Raw genomic sequence first — 17,783 nt, forward strand, 5'->3', positions numbered from 1 at the left:
TCAAAATCACTTCCATACAGAATTCATAATTTTTGTTTCTCAACTTGTATGTTTGTTTTCCTATTCTCAGTAAATAGCATGGGTAGCCATTCAAGCCAGAAACCCAAACCACTTTAAAGGGGAACTGGATATCTGGTGCCATTGCCTTGTTTTATGTCCTAATTATCCTGACCTATCTGCAGTTTGAATGGTCTTGCTATTTCCCTTCCACCGTCCTTCCTCCTAGTGCTACCAATACGATTTTTAAAAAAATTTAAGTGCAGTCCATTAGGGTTTGTGCAACCACTTTAATGAATTGCATCAACTTTTCCTAGATGAAATAGATCAGAATGGAAAATATAAGGATAAGTGAAGTTTTATCAAATTTTCATTTCATATATATATAATGAAAATTTCATATACATAGACATATTTCATATATGTATGTATGTATATATATATATATATGTACACACACAGACAAAAAGTGACAATGATTCGAACGAACTTGTGGTGAAAGTAGAGGAGGAAAGCACCAAAGCAGGACTGTATCTGAACGTCAAAAAAAAAAATCATGACTACAGAAGAAATACTCGTAACAAAAACAAGACATTGAAGTGATTAAAATTTTTTGTCTACCTTGGTTCGGCAATTAATTCAAATGGAGAATGCAGTCAAGAAATCAGTGTAAGACTGAGACTTGAGAGGGTAGCTAGAGACCAAAGCTAAGATTATCCACACCCTCATATTCCCAATTACTATCTATGGATCTGAAAATTGAACAGTGAAGGAGGCTAGAAGGAAAACCATTGATTCATGGAAATATGACGTTGAGGGAGAGCTCTACGGATACCCTGGACCTCCAGGAAGATGAGCAAGTGAGTCATAGAGTAAATTAAGCCTGAAGCATCGCTGGAGACAAAAATGACAAAACTGACGCTGTCCTACTCCAGGAAACCATGAAAAGGCAAATTCCTTGGAAAAGACAGTAATGCTAAGAAAAATAGAAGGCAGCAGTAAAAGAGGAAGACCAACTATGAGATGGAGTGACTCCATAAAAGAAGCCATAGTCATGAGTCTGCAGGAGCTGAGCAGGGCTGTTGAGGACAGGACATGGTGGACATCACTCATTCGCAGGGTCTCCGGGAGTCAGCGTCTACTCGTTGACACATTCCTCTAAAGTACAAAACTGATGGTGCCACTTCCTTCCTTGAAATGCTTCATAGGCTCCTCAGTGTCTGCAGAATAAAGTCCAAGTATTTAGGAAAACCTTCAGACTCCCATGATGGAGCCACAGCCTACTTCTGTCCACTTCCTCTCATGCTTTTAAACTGGGGAGCACCTCAGGAGCACATGGTAATATGCCAGGAGCTACTACAAGCCACTGGAGAAACAGTCTAGATCTCCCTATAGCAATTCTACTTGCTGGCAAGTGTGGAAAATACTCCTGTAATCTAATAGCATGGATATACTGCAAAGAAGAATTTAAAAATCTCATGAATTTTAGTACTAGAATGTAATGAAAAGTTCCCTAAAGGTATAAGACAGGATTCTCTTGCGCGCTGCTCAGAGTAAACACTGGAGGAGAACCACCACGAGCACCAGAAATGCTCCGACACTGTCCTTTCACATCTACCATGAACACAAACTGCTTACGTCCCGAAACGTGTAGATGCAGGGTTGCCACCTGGAGCTCCTTGTGCCGCAGGTCACACAGAGCTCTCTGCTGAAGCTGACTTAGCTCACAGGAAAAGGCACACCAGAGGGTCTAGAGCCTAAACACGCAGGCTCAGATGCCACTCTGTCCTTCATAGGCTCCAAGGAGTTAGGGAAGGCTTTTAACAGAGAGATCTGCCTACAGCACCTGTTGCCTCATGGGTCCTGAGGAAATACGAGACTGATAGAGCTGGTTAGGCAGGTTCCCCTTCCTCCTACTTGCTGTTTGGGGATCTCTCCAAAACTGAGCCCTCTGTGAGGTGGGCTTGGATCATGTAACTATAAAGAAACACATAGAAACAATTACTGTGAAAATCAGAATGGTGTATCCTTTGCGGGAAGGGAGGCGGTTTGAAATTAAGATGAGGCACACAGGGAGGGCTTCTGGAATAGCTGGAAAAGTCTATTTCTTGATTTGGGTGTTGACTATAAGAATGTATGCCATGTAATAACTCATTAGGGTATATGTTTATTTTGTATCGTTTTCTGAATCTTTTTATTTTACCATAGATATGATTTAAAGTAGCAAAACCTACTTAACACAAATGATAACTATTACAAAAAAAGGAGACTTGCCCCAAGATTCTCTCATGTATTATTTAAGATTGATAAAGTGTTAAAAATAATATTTCCAGGTTAGTATACTTGGCAAAGAGTAGAAAGAAGGAAAACTAGGAAGTGGCAATAAAGAGCCTGATGAAATGGAAGGCAGGAAGGGTAACCTCTTAACCCTAAAATAAATCCAAGAAATATTATGGGGTTTAGGTGAGCTTTTTTCTATCAAGTGGGCTTAAATGTTGCAGGGGAATCAATAAAGATTGATTCAAGTCCCAGCCACTGGAGGATTGGGCCCTTTGAAACTCAGAGACTAAAACTGTCCTTGACCTATTCTAACCTTACTTTCATTATTGCTGAGAGACGTTAAGAGCCTTAAATGTTTAGATGGATTATTTAAAACATCATTGTTAGGCAAATTATCTTTAAGTGAAAAAAAAACCAACCAAAGACTGCCAACCTATATGAACATGCATTTCCAGGACACACCTATAATGTGGTTAGGACAGACAAATTCTAACCTGCAAAATGCATGCCTGAAAAAAGAGCTGACTTCCTCCCCCTTCCCTTCTAGTTGCTCCAGTGTCTTGACGGCTTCTCCTGCCCATCATTCCAAGTGGCAAGTGACCTACTTTGCTAGGTCTCATGTTAGACCATCCAGATTAGTCACTGCATATTCTATTCCCCCCTCCTTTTTTTCTCTGTGATTCCTATTATCCTCTCCTTACTTTCCCCAATATAAACCATACTCCTTCAGCTGGTTTACCTTCTCTTTTATTATTGGAATAGAAAATATTTGCTATTTAGGAAATTGAATACTTTAGAATAAAGGTGTTATGTAAATCTACTAAAAAGATCAACAGAAGGCAAAATACATACTTGGTATAGAAGCAACTCCCCTTTGAAGTCAATGAGTTTCAAAAAAAAAGAAAACACATTTATCAAAGTTCAGAATAATGAATACAACTCATTTATCAAGTCAGCATAAAACTCCAGATTATCATTTTCAGACACCTGTGAAGGCTTGGGGAACTGTCAAAAGTATCATGTAGTGATTTTTCCCTGTCTATTGCTATTCCACTTTTTGTCTTCTATGAAAAGTACCAGACACCCACTCCACCCCATTTAGCAAGAGCCGGGGTCCCTCACTTGCTAGTGGGACCAGCAAGGGAGACAGTCAGTCTGCTCAGAGGGTAAAGGTGAGAGCTTCTAAGAATGGATTTACTTCCCTGTTTAAGGCATGAAGGGGAATGAGTGGCCCCGGTCTGTGGGCACAGTTGTGTGAGGACACAGTATCAGCAGCAGTGGGAGGTTTATTCAGTGAGGAGGAGAAAAGCTTAAGGACAGAGCTCAAGAAGCTGAGCGTGGTGGAGTAGAAGCCTAAAAGCTTAAGTCTGAGACCTAGGTAATATGCTTGTGCTACCAGATCAACACTTTGTTGGAAATTCTGTTACTCGTAGTTGGAAACATCCTAACTAATACATACTCTGATAATACAGGGAGACTCCTGGCCATGTCAGTATGGACAGGGCCTGTTAACCACAGCAAAATAAATGTAATTGGGAGTGGGGGTTACTGAAATGTACTAAGTACAATTATTCTTTTTCACCTAGTTTTACAAACTTTTCTTCATATAAGCAAAAATATATCAAATTCCTGGCAGATAAACTCTACGGGCAAAATACAATTAACAACATTAGCAAAAATTAGAAGTATATTGGTTGAATTATTCGTACTTTCTATTCCTCATAGTCTTTATTGGAACATGACTAACCTAGAAATTATGGTTCTGTAATAGAAATGGTTCAGAACAAATAGGCTCTTTGTATCAATTTTCTTCATAAAATAAAATATTTTATTATAAATAAAATATTATAAATTTCTTCCTAACTCGTGCTGATACTTTCTTTCCACTCCCATGATCAACAATAACATCCTGGAAAAATAAGGAAGTTGAAAACCTGCATAACAACTCTATAATACACGGGGGTCTGGCCAGAGATAGACTAAAAATAGACAGCAGTATTGGAAGTAGAAGTTATTGAGATCTGATTTAGAGCAAGGGTGGGGGGTAGGTGAGAGAATGGATAGTAGAAGAACAAAATATGAGACTGTTATATTTATCTCTATCCCCCAGCCCCAACATGCCCTTTTAAAAAAATATTTGAGTTCTTTCCAAAAATACATGAAAGAAAATAGATTGAAGAATTTTCTGAACAGACTGTGACCAATGGGGATATTTTTGAGGTATGTGATGAGTAACAGAGAGTAAGATGAGAAAATTTCTGTTTTAATTGAATAGAAGGACTCCTAAATCGTACATGCACAAATATTTTTTCTTGTAATTGATTTTGTAGAGGGGAAGGGAGAGAGAGAGGAAGACAGAGAGAAACACTGATTTGTTTTTCCACTCATTTATGCATTCATTGGTTGATTATTTTATGTGCCCTGACCAGGAATCAAACCCACAACCTTGGCATATCTGGATGATGCTCCACTGAGCTTCCCAGCCAGGGCATACACAATTTTTTCCATTGCCAATAAGTGACTAAAAAAAGCAATGAAAGAACTTAAATGAAAAGACTATCTGAAGTTTATAGCTTTCCTTGAGAGGAAAAAAACAACACTTTCAAATATAATTATTTCACTATAAGTTCTTTTAATAAGACTTTTCTGGTGGAGGGAAATGCTAGATTGTAGAGGATAACCCATTAAGAAAAATGTTTCCTAAGTGTGTGTTGGCAGCAAAGAAGACTTTGACAGAGGTTCTGTAGGAATCAAATGGAGTGAAGTGGTGGGATTGGATGGTGTTCCAGTCAGAGATAAACTAGGGTACCAATGCTAGAAAAATGTACTTACAGTGCAATCCTAAATTTACTTCCTGCTTTTTAAACCTATTGCTTCCTTACTCTTTGTTTGAAATGTAGCAATTAACTGGTTTTTACTAGTGGAGGGTCAGTGGGTTGGAGCCTGGGGAAAATCCCCCATTGCCTATAATGACAGCGGGGGGAGGTTTTTATACCGGGTGCATGCAAAGCTATAAAAGTCTGTGGATAGGGCCCAAGTGTGGGGAAAACCTAGCAAGATAATTGGATAGGAAAAATATCTACCCCACTCCACAACCAGATTGGGGGTTTCACCAGGGGAAGGCAGGCACAAAAATAGCTGTCAAAATCATGGGGTGCGGGGGTTCAGTGAAGGGGGGTGCTGGACCAAAGAGCCCTGTCAGTCTGGCCTGGGGAAAGAAGGGATTGGTTGGAAGGTGGGTCCACCCAAAGTATCAAGCACCCGGTGGGTCCAACACCCAAGCTAATATTGCTCCAGGGACTAAGAAATGTTCTCTTGCTTGTGGCTGGCTTGCACAGGACTTGTACTTGCAAGGTGAACTAACCTGTTCTCTCCATAGGCCACGCGGCCCATAGCCACCAGGAAGGAGCCTCTCTCGCTCCCTTGCCCACCTGGTGATGCACAGGCCAGTGGTTTCACATCACCTGGTGGACGTGGCGGTCACATGGCCCATGGCCATGTGGGCTCCACAGCCATGTGGGCTCCACACACAGACTTCAGGAGGGAGCCTGAAATGGATAGCAGCCAGGAGCAAGCTAAGCTACAGGAATGACTGCTTAGCAGCTGCCTGTGAACTCCAAAGGACTGTGCTTTGGAACAGAGCAGGAACTCTGGACACCGACTTTTACGTGGTTTTGCTGAAGAGATCAACTTTGAGATGGGGATTCCACCATTCTCCCAGATCATTCAACACCTGAAAAAAACCCTTTCCTTTTATAATACTAGCATCTGCCTCATAAGTTTGGCTTTTGGGGCAGCAGGCAAACAAACCCTTCTTTCTGTGTTCAGGAACATGGTAAGCGGGCTTTCTCTATCCTAGTTCCTTAAATTAATTCTTAGAAAGCTACGACTCTTCACCCTGGCCAGTGTGGGTTGGTTGGGTATTGCCCCATGAACCAAAAGGTCATAGATTTGATTCCCAGTCAGGGGACATGCCTCGGTTGCAGGCCTTTGGTTGGAGCACATACAAAAGGCAGCCAATCAATATTTCCCTCTGTCTTTCTCCTTCCCTTCCCTGCTCTCTAAAAATCAATAAGGGTGTCCTTGGGTGAGGATAAAAATAAATAAGTAAGTAAGTAAATAAATGAATAAGAAAGCTGTAACTCTTTTTTAAAAAGATTTTATTTATTCACTTTCGACAGAGAGGAAGTGAAGGAGAAAGAGGGGGAGATGTGAGTGTGTGGTTGCCTCTCGAGCGTCCCCTCCTGGGGACCTGGCCCACAACCCAGGCATGTGCCCTGACTGGGAATTGAACTGGGGACCCTTTGGTTTGCCTGCTCAGTCCACTGAGCTATACCAGTCATGGCAGAAAGCTGTAACTCTTCAAACTGCTTTTCTTCAGATTCACCAAGTACATACATCATCAATCTTTTCCCATAGATAATATTTTCCAGCCATCATCTACTAATCATCAATCACTTCTGAATATTTTTCCTGCCACTAATTCAATGTGGTCAAACACTATTTGCCTCCGAATCCTAAATGTAGATTGCCAGGCTATACACTGGACCTATTCAATAAGGATCTTTGGAGATAGTACTGTTTTTCACACCAAAATTTGAGAACCACTGCTTTAAAGAATTTAACTCTCTATTGGAATTGAAAGATTTGAATTGAATTTGACCAATTATTTGTTTACAAAAGACTTTAGCAATTTAGTGTAGAGAACATATTATCTGTTTCTTGATAATATTTTTATTCTAATCCCTCCCAATATAATTTATTCATACTGAAAAGCTATCTTTCAGTTTTGACATGGATTATTATGAAAGCTACTAAAGTAGTATATGGAAAATCAAATTTAAAGTACTTCCTACATGAAATATGCTAAGAAAACCATGATTCAACAAGTCAACTTCTATTTTTTTCTTTATGGAGAACTCTCAAATGGCCTGTTTTTTCTCTATATGTCAAATTATAAAAGTGGTCATTTTTGTAATCTTTATGGCATTGGCAGTTATTGGTGAAGTAATAGACTAAATATTTGATTATGAAAGAACCCAAAGCACTAAAACTTGGTCTATCTTCTTCTAACTTATTTAATGAAATGTTCTACTATCTATAAACCAAGAGAAAGCTCCTTAATAATTTCTGACATGAGCTAAATTTTACTTCTGATTCATAATGACTGGTTGTAATGCAATGACATTTATGGAAAATTAATTAGTTACAAAGAGCAAGAACTCTAGAAATAAAAATGCAGAGGTTGAAAATTGATTTTTAATCTTTTTCACACCATGTGGAATTGGTTAAATGGGATTAAAGCACTCAGGTCAGTAAAATAATATAAAAGAAGCCCTTTATTATACATTGGTCTTATTCTCAATAAATACATGTCATATTACAGTAATATGATTACTTAAAATGCACACACAATACTTTAGCTGTGATTACAAACTTGTCTAAAATGCTACTTATTATCTGTCAAGCATAAAACTTGTAAAACTCAAAGTTTAGTCCTAATGCTTTTGAATCACTTGGGTAAACATTAAGAAGGAATATTTTGGTCTCTACCCCAGAGGGACCGACTCAGTCTTGGAGGACCGATCTGCATTTACAATGCTACACATGTACTTATTACCCGTGCCTCTAGCATTCTGGTGAGAGCACTAACTTCTTCACTCTCTGTGAGATGTAGATTGCTGAAGCATCAGTGCTTCGTTCTGGGGTGTTTACCAGAAGTCCACAGGTAACATCTGTAGGCACAGTTGAGCAACTGCTTCAAAGAGTCAATGAATCTTGTTCTTTTCAGTAATCCCTTTTGGTGTAGAAATTTATGGCCTGGTATTGATATCCAGTTATAGTGGTTTTATGTCACCTGGGCAATGGTGAGTCCAATTACAACTTTCTCACATTACTACCCACTGATGGGCAAACTTTTTCTCTATTTTCTAGTGGAGAGATGGAAAGTAAGTCTGCATAATGTCCTAGCAGGCTTTGAACATAAGATTCTGTACATGTCCTGTTTATATGGGGTTTTGTTTAATTAGTTTGGAAAGAGATACACAAATACTGGTGTCATTTAAGAACAATAGACTGCAAAAATCAGCGTGTTAATCCCATCTGCTTTTTATGAGAAGCAGCAATGTTCCGTGATGATGTCAAAGGACCTACGAGTCTTTCTAAATCTAACGACAGTCTCGATTCAGTCTTCTTGTATTTCTCCTCGCTGGTGTCTTTTCCACCACAAGGAAGCTTAGGCATAATGTTCACCTGTTAACACCTTTAACACAAAGTACTGGTGTAAGTACCCTAAATCTCTTTATACAGCTGTAATCTGACTTTGAAATAAGACTTTACTAAAGATTAAGTGTAGTGTTTTCTAAACTATGTATGATTGAGATATGAATAGATTTCATTTGGAAAAAGTAATGATCAGGCTTAAATGTTGGTAGAGGATATGCACAAATCAAGCATCTCATCCAGAATCCTCAGTACCGAGAGAGGGGTCATTACGGAAACAACATAGCATCAGTAGAGTAAAAACGAATCCTTGGACCTACACTGGGTAGGGAAGGTTAAGCTAGTTTTATATTATCTATCTATTGCTGCGTAACACATTAATCTTCATCTCAGCAGGTGGAAAGAGTACACATTACGATCTTACAGTTTTTGAGTGTCAGGAATCTAGGGGCAGCTTAACTTGGTGGTTCTGGTGCAGTGTCACTCCAAGACTGCAACTGAAGTGTCAGTCAGCGCTGCAGTCATCTCAGAGTTCTACTGGGGAAGGTCTGTGCATCACAAGCGTCTCTTCCCCGGGCTGCCTCACAATGTGGTAGCTGGCTTCAGCTGGTGCCAGTGTTCCAGGGAGGGAGGGAGAGAGAAAAACCAGGATAGAAGCCACAGTCTTTTAATAACCTAATCTTGGAAGTGACATCTCATCACTTCTGCTGTATATTATTCATTAGAAACAAGTCCACATAGAAGGGGAGAGGATTGTTTACACAACAGCATGTTAACACCAGAAAATTGAGGAGATTATTGGGGGCCATTATAGAGGCTGCTTACTACAAATTTCTTGACTGCAGGAATTTTTATTTTTATTTTTTTATTGTATCTATGACAGTTATCCCAATTTTCCCCTGTTGCTCTCCTCTGCACTGCTTACCTGCCTCCCCCACAGTCAATCCCCACCCTGTTGTCCATGTTCATGGGTTATTTATACTTGTTCTTTAGGCCCTTCCCCTTCTTTCCTCCCTTATCCCCCCTCCCACCCACCACCCACCTCCGGTCTCTGTCAGTTTGTTCCTTGCTTCTGTGTCTCTGGTTCTATTTTCACATTTGTTTCCTTTGTTCATTAGGTTCCTGTAGATGAGATCATATGCTATTTGTCATTCACCTCCTGGCTTATTTCACTTAGCTTAATACTAATCCATGTTGTCATGAAGGGTAGTAGTTCCTTCTTTCTTTCTTCTGCATAGTATTCCATTGTGTAAATGGACCGAAGTTTACTGATCTACTCACTTACTGATGGGCACTTAGGTTGCTTCCAGCACTTGGCTATTGTAAATAATACTGCTATGAACATAGGGGTGAATAGGATCTTTTGAATTGGTGTTTCAGGGTTCTTAGGGTATGATCCCAGCAGTGGAATTGCTGGGTCAAAAGGCAGTTCCATTTTTAGATTTTGAGGAAATTCCATACTCTTTTCCACAGTGGCCGCACCAGTCTGCATTTTGACCAACAGTGCACTAGGGTTCCCTTTTCTCCACATCCTCACCAGCACTTGTTAGTTGATTTGTTAATGATGGCCATTCTGACCAGTGTGAAGTGTTGCCTCATTGTGGTTTTAATTTGCATCTCTCTGATGGCTAGTGATGTTGAGCATTCTTTCATATGCTTATGGGCTTCTGTATGTCCTCTTGGTGAAGTATCTGTTCAGGTCCTTTGTCCATTTTTTAATTGGATTATTTGTTTTCCTGGCAATGAGTCATATGAGTCTTTATATATTTTGGAGATTAAACTGTTGTCCGAGGTATCATTGGCAAATATGTCTTCCTATATGGTTGGTTCCCTTTTCATTTTGCTGATGTTTTCTTTAGACACGCAGAAGCTTTTTACTTGGAAGTCCCATTTGTTTATTCTTTCCTTTACTTCCCTTGCTCTAGACAAGGGTGTCTAACTTGCAGCCTGCAGGCCACATGTGGCTCAGGATGGCTATTAATACAGCCCAACACAAAATTGTAAATTTACTTAAAACATTATGAATTTTTTTGTGTTTATGTGTTGCAGTGTATTTAGTATGTGGCCCTAGACAGCTCTTCTTCTTCCAGTGTGGCCCAGAGTTGCCAAAGGTTGGACACCCCTACAAGAGCGTGTATTGGTGAAAATATTGCTGTGTGGAATATATGAAGTTTTAACACTTACATTTTCCTCTAGGACATTTATGGTGTTGCAGCTTATGTTTAAGTCTTTTATCCACATTGAGTTTATTCTGGTGTATGGTGTAAGTTGGTGGTCTAGTTTCATTATTCTGTATGTACCATTCCAGATCTCCCTGCACCATTTGTTGAAGAGGCTATTTTTACTCCTTTTTATGCTACTGCCCCCTTTGTCGGATATTAATTGACCATAGAGACATGGGTTTATTTCTGGGCTCTCTATTTTGTTCCATTGTTCTGTGTGTCTGTTCTTATGCCGGTACCAGGCTGTTTTGATTACAGTGGCCTTGCAATATAATTTGATATAAGGTATTGTGATCCCCCCTGTTTTGTTCATCTTTCTCAAGATTGCTGTGGCTATTTGGGGTCATTTTTGGTTCCATATGAATTTTTGAAATATTTGTTCTATATCTGTAAAACCTGTCATTGGGATTTTAGTAGGGATTGTGTTGAATCTGTAGGTTGCTTTGAGTAGTATGGACATTTTAATGATGTCGATTCTTCCAACTGAAGGAATTTTTAAGTATTTAGTATGCACTTCATCACTGTGAACATCTAAGGGGGATAATATAGTAAGCTATATTTTCCCAACTCTTTGACCTTGGAATCTTTCCAACTGCCCTCATTCTGCTCATTTATCTATGGACCTAGTGTTCTAACTTGCTGCTCAAGGGCAATCTTTAGGCCACCAGTGGGTTTTTTAGATATTCAGAACCTCAGGCCTTTCCTTAGACCCACTGATTTAATGGGAGTATTCCTTGTTGTAGAGTGTACTTTATCTGCTGTTAAAATAGCCACTCAACTTTCTTTTGGTTGGTGTTTGGAATATCTTTTTCTGTCCTTTTCTTTTTAACCTATATAAGTATATTTTTATACTTAGGGTATATTTCTAGTAAATAGCATATAAATAAACTTTTCTGGTCTGACAATATCTGCCTTTTAATTATGGTTTTGAGGCCCTTATAGTGAATGTAATTGTTGATATGATTGGATTTAAATCTACCATGTTTTAAGATGTTTTCTATTTGTAAATTAGTTTTTTATTCTTTCTTTAAATTTTTTGTTATATTTTATTGATTATGCTATTAAAGTTGTCCCAACTTTCCCCTCTCCACCTGGTACTCCCCTGCTCTCCAGAAATCCCCCCTTAGTTCATATCCGTGGGTCATGCATGTAAGTACTTTGGCTTCTCTATTTCTTATACTACTCTTAACACCCTCCTCCAGTCTATTTTGTGCCTACCAATTATGCTTCTTAATCCCTGCACCATTTCTGAATTCTCCCCCTTCCTTCTTCCAGCTGATAACCCTCCAAATGATCTCCATATCTATGATTCTATTCCTGTCCTGGTTGTTGGCTTAGTTTGTTTATTTGGTTTTCTTTTTAGATTCAGTTGTTGATAGTTGTGAATTTGTTGTATTTTTAGTGTTCGTGGTTTTGATATTCTTCTTGTTCTTCAATAAGTCCTTTTAACATTCCCTGTAATAATGGCTTGGTGGCAATGAACTCCTTTAGTTTTACCTTGTCTGGGAAGCACTTTATCTGCCCTTCCTTTCTAAATGATAGCTTTGCTGAATAGAGTAATCTAGGTTGTAGGTCCTTGCTTTTTATCACTTTGAATACTTCTTGCCAGTCGCTTCTTGGCTGCAAAGTTTCTTTTGAGAAATCAGCTGACAATTTTATGAGAACTCCTTTGTAGGTAACTCTCTCCTTTTCTCTTACTGCTTTTAAGATTCTCTCTTTCTCTGTAATCTTTGGCATTTTAATTATAATGTGTCTTGGCGTATTCCTCTTTGGATTCAACTTGTTTTGGACTCTCTGTTCTCCCTGGACCTGTGTGTCTATTTCCTTTGTCAGATTTGGGAAGTTTCCTTTATTATTCGTTTAAATAAGTTTTCAATGTCTTGCTCTTCCTCTTCTCCTCTGGCTTCCCTATGATTTGGATGTTGGTAGGTTTGGAGATGTCTCAGAGGTTCCTCAGCCTATCCTCATTTTATAAAATTCTTCTTTCTTTTTTTTTTGTTCTGGCTGAATGTTTATTTCTTCTTTATGTTCCAATTTCTTGGTTTGAATCCCAGCTACCTTCCCTTCTCTATTGGTTTCCTATGGATTATTCTTCATTTCACTCAGTGTAAGATTTGTTCTTTCCTTTATTTTTTTATTTTTTGTTATATTCAAGGAGTTCTCTGAGCATCCTGATCACCAGTGTTTTGAACTCTGCATCTGTTAGGTTGGCTATCTCCATTTCACTTAATTCTTTTTCTGGGGTTTTGTCCTGTCCTTTCATTTGGGCCACATTTCTTTGTCTCCTCAATTTAGCAGCCTCCCTGTGTTTCTTTCCCTGTATTAGGTAGAGCTTCTTTTATTCCCTGTCTTAGTAATGTGGCCTATTTTGAACAGGCACCTTTACATTGTGTTGGGTGGGTACTTAAGTAAATGCTCAGTTGAGGCACCCACTTCATCCCTTTGTGGCTGTGTGGGGAGTACTTGGAGAGGGGACAGTGCCACCATCTGGCATCTGGGTGTTTGCCTGGTGCTTGCCCTGTTTCCAGCCACTTCACACCCTTCCCATGTGCAATTGGTGCATTCCAGAGTTGGTGGGTTTGTTACATTCTAAGACCATGCTGGCCCTTTAAATAGTGAAAATCTGGTAGTTTTTTCTCCTACCTGAAAATCCCACTGGTTTTTACAGCCAGAAGTAACAGGGATCTATCCTCTCAGTGCTGGACCCCTGGGCTATGTGGCCTGGGGCTGGGACCACTCACTCCAAAGTTATTCCTCCTGTCCTTTCTGCCACTGCCACCACCACTGCCTTCTTCACCACACCATCTCTGAGCAGCTCCATGACTCTGGCCCCTGCTACCCATCTGGTTGAATATGTCTTCTTTAACTCCTTGGTTGTCAGATTTCCATACAGCTCAATTGTCTGATGGTTCTCGGTGTTATTAGTTTTGAGATCTGGTTGTAATTCTTTTTATGGTTGCACAAGGAAGCAATTTGTGTCTGCCTACACCTCCATCTTGACTGGAAATTCGTTCTTTATTCTTATTTCTCTTACATTCTTGCCTTCTTTTAGATTTTTTTTATAAATATTTTATTTATTTATCTTTTTAGAGGGGAAGGGAAGGAGAGAAGAAAGAAACATCAATGTATGGTTGCTTCTTGTGCATCCCCTGCAGGGAACTGGCCCCTGCAGGAAACTAGCCTGCAACCCAAGCATGTGCCCTGACTGGGAATCGAACCGCGATCATCTGGTTCGCAGGCCCGTGCTCAATCCACTGAGCTACACCAGCCAGGGCTCTCTTTTAGATTTTTTTATTGTTTCATTTTATCTCCACCATTAGCTTATTAGTTATACTTCTTTAAAAAGATTTTAGCGGTTGATCTAAGGTTTAATATACATCTTTAATTTATCATATTCTATATTCAAGTACTATTATGTCACTCAGGTATAGTGAAAGGACCTCATGGTAGTATACTTCCATTTCTTTCCTCTCATCTTTTGTGGTATTGTTGTCATTCATTTTATTTCCACATGAAATTCCCACAAAGTACTGCAACTACTTTTGCTTTTGACAATTATCCTTTAACATGGTTAAAATAATTAAAACAATTATATTTACTTTTATCTTTATCATTTCTAGAGCTATTTTTTGTTTTATAGATTCAGATATCCATCTGCTATACTCTTCCTGCCTAAAAACTTCTTTTAACATTTATTGTAGTGAAAGTCTAGTGGAAATGAAAAAGTTTCATTTGCCTTCATTTTTTGAGAGATGTTGTAGGTGGGTATAGAATTCTAGATTGACAGTATTTTTCTTTTACTACTTCAAAGATGTCACTCCATTGTCTTCTGGCTTACATGGTTTCTAATGAGAAACCTACTCTAAGTTTTACTCCTCTTTTTGCAATGTGTCATTTTTCTCTGATTGCCTTTGAGGTTTTTCTCTTTATCGTCTGTTTTCATTAATTTTGAAAACTTCTCAGCTTTATATCTTAAAATATTTCCCCTGCCTCATCCTTCCTCTTCCTTCTGGGACTCCAGTTGTGTTTGTGAAACTACTTGACGTTGTCTCACAGCTCTTGGATGCTTCGATTTTTTTACAAATTTATTTTCTTGCCTAGAGTTTCAGTCTGGATAATTTCTATTCACATCTCTTAAATTCACTGGTTCTTTCCTCAGCAATACCTAGTCTTCTGAAAAGCACATTGTAGGAGTTCTATATGTCTAATGATGTATTTTTAATATTCTAGCATTTATATTTTACATTTTTGATCATTTTCATCTCTACTGAAATTCCCCATATGTTCACACATATTATCCACCTTTTCCACTCAATTTTTAATGTATTAATCATAGCTCAACATCTGGATCATTCCTGAATATGGTTCACTTGATCATTTTAGCTCTTGAAAATAGATTTTTCCTCTGCTTTTTGGGGGTGTCTTATGATTTTTGATTGAATAATGGATCTCATGTGTAGAAGAATAGTAAAGACAGGGGTAAATAATATCTATACCTAGAAATGTGCATACCTCTTTGGTCAGGTCAATAATGTGAGTGGTTGAGTTAACGTACCCAAGAGTTCAGCTGAGTTTGTGTTTTATTGTTGTTGCCGTTACCTTTGGTGTACCACAGGGTTCTAAGTCTTCTGCTCCTACCTTGTGCTTAATGTGGGGCCTGAGTGCTAGAGAGTTTTCCTCGGTGTCCCTCCGTTTTCAGCTGTTTTGTTATGGAAGGAATCTCTCCCCACACATTTTTTTTTTAATACTCAACCAAAAACTAGCATTGCTTGTTACTGGTGCTAGGCTTGTAGTGGGGTAAGGGGGCATACTCCTGATCCAGCTTTGGTCCTAGGCAGGTCCTGTGTACCTGAGCCAAGAACGAGGCTGTCTTAGCATTTCTGCCCCTCTGACCCATTGCTGCTGAATTCCACCATGTGTCTGTGATATGTCTTGAATGAGAGAGGGTTTCCTAGCAGTACCCAACCTTTAGTTTTCATCAGTTCAGAGCACTGAGCCCCAGTGTTTCCTGCTGCTTCCCAAGGGGCAGAGGATTTGTACTTCTCTCCCTCCCCCAGAAGCAGTGCATCTTTGCCACAGCCCTGTTGGTGACAGTGTTTTCTGCCCCTCTCTCAGTGACTTAAGGTTTTCGTATGAGAGGAAGATTTAGGGATGGATATTGGGAGGGGTTTCTTGACAGAACTATTACCTTCTAATATTCTTGTTATCTCTGGAAAAAATATTTATTGCTGTTCCATAGAGAGGAATGTGGTGTTTCAATTTAGCTTTTTCACAGATATTTATTAAGGATATTCTATATGACTGGCATTTTAAATATTAGTTTAGTATGCCTGTTCTTTATTTCTCTACCAGATACAGTTGCAGGAAAACACATTTGTCATTCAAGAATCTATCTGTTTCTTTTAGCCACTTTCCATAGTACCACCCGAAACTAAACTAAATCAAAATCAATGTGATTGGGAAGAAAGAAAAAATAACCATTGTGCAAGAGGCAAGTGAACACCTGGGCTCTCCATTTATCTGGAGACAGTCTTCAGAGTTGGGTAATAATAGTTTACTTGTGAAAATCATTCCCCAGAGTCCTTAACATGAAGATTTCTGAACTTTGTAAAAGCCATATATTGGTGTGCCGGGGTTTGAGGGCAGTTGCCAAATCTTTCTTTGAAGCCAGGAAAGACTATTGAGGCCTCCTCAGGCTTTTAGGGAAAGTGAAACAATTATTTTTAGAGGGTGATTACTGCCACAATTCGGTTCTCTGAGGTACCTCAGCAGATCATAATTAGAAAAGAGGAAATGACCATTTATTATAGTAAATGTTTGGTATGAAACGCTGAGTCACATTAATGGGCTCCAGAGCCAAAGGAGGGTATGTTCTAAAAAAAAAAGTCCAGTATAATATTAGTTAAGGTTGCAAGTTCTATAGTAGTATTCAATATTAATATTAAGACCTGTCTGGGTGGCTCAGCTGGTTGGAGCATCATCCAGTACATGAAAAGGTTGCAGGTTCAATCCCCAGTCAGGGCACATACTTAGGTCTCAGGTTCCATCCCTGGTCAAGGTGTGTGTGGGGGGCAACTAATTGATGTTTCTCTCTCTCCCTTCTTCTCTAAAATAAATAAACATATCCTTAGGTGAGGGTAAAAAATATGTTTCTATATTAGTATTTTTAGTTCTATGCTAATTTGTTTCAGCTTTATTGGGATATAATTGTCATATTGTCTTCATTTTAGGAGTACAACATAATGGTTTGTATATGTATATGTTTCACAATGGTCATCAAAATAAGTTTAGTTAGCATCCATCACCTCACAGTTAGAAAATGTTTTTCCTTGTGATGAAACTTTTTAAGATCTACTTTTCGCAGCTTTCAAATATTGGTGTTAATAGCTTCAGTCACCATACTGTACGGTAAACGGGAAGAACTTATTTGCAACTGGATGTTCGCACCTCTTGGTCACCTTTACCCACCCAATTTGCCCACCTCCCACTCCTTCCCTTTGGCACCCACTCATCTGTTTTGTATTATTTTTTTTTAATGCAAGGTAATTTTAATCGGTATAATTGGTGAAGGAACCCTTTCCAGACTCTTTATACTGAAATATGGGGTGTTTTTGAGCTTAGACATACAAGTCAATATTACTTAAGCAACCAAATTGCCAATTTGTTGTTGCGCGTTACAAAAAGGAAAATGAAAACCATGGAAAAAAAACTTTTACTTATGAAAAAGGAAGTTGCTGCACAGCCTCCCCCTTTATGGGATATCACTGACAGGAGCTCTGAGAACTAAGCCATAAATCCCCTGAGTCACGAGTCAGGCAAATTTTAAGCAAAACGCACAGAGGCGTGGCCCCTCCCTCCCACAACCTCCACCCGGGAGCCGCGGTCGCTGGGACGCGGCCCCAGCGCCCCCGAGAGCGAGTGAGACCCGGAAGCGCGGAGGCCGGAAGGAGCCGAGGGAGCCGCCGGAGCAGCGCGGGCTTTGGCCCTACGTGCCCGCGGGCTCGGGCGGAGGCGGGAGCGTTCGACGGCCCCTCCCCTGCCTCGAGAGGTGGGACCTCCGCC

This window comes from Sturnira hondurensis, unplaced genomic scaffold, assembly GCF_014824575.4.
Source record: "Sturnira hondurensis isolate 20B ecotype Veracruz unplaced genomic scaffold, ASM1482457v3 Scaffold0004136, whole genome shotgun sequence".
NCBI lineage: Eukaryota > Metazoa > Chordata > Mammalia > Chiroptera > Phyllostomidae > Sturnira > Sturnira hondurensis.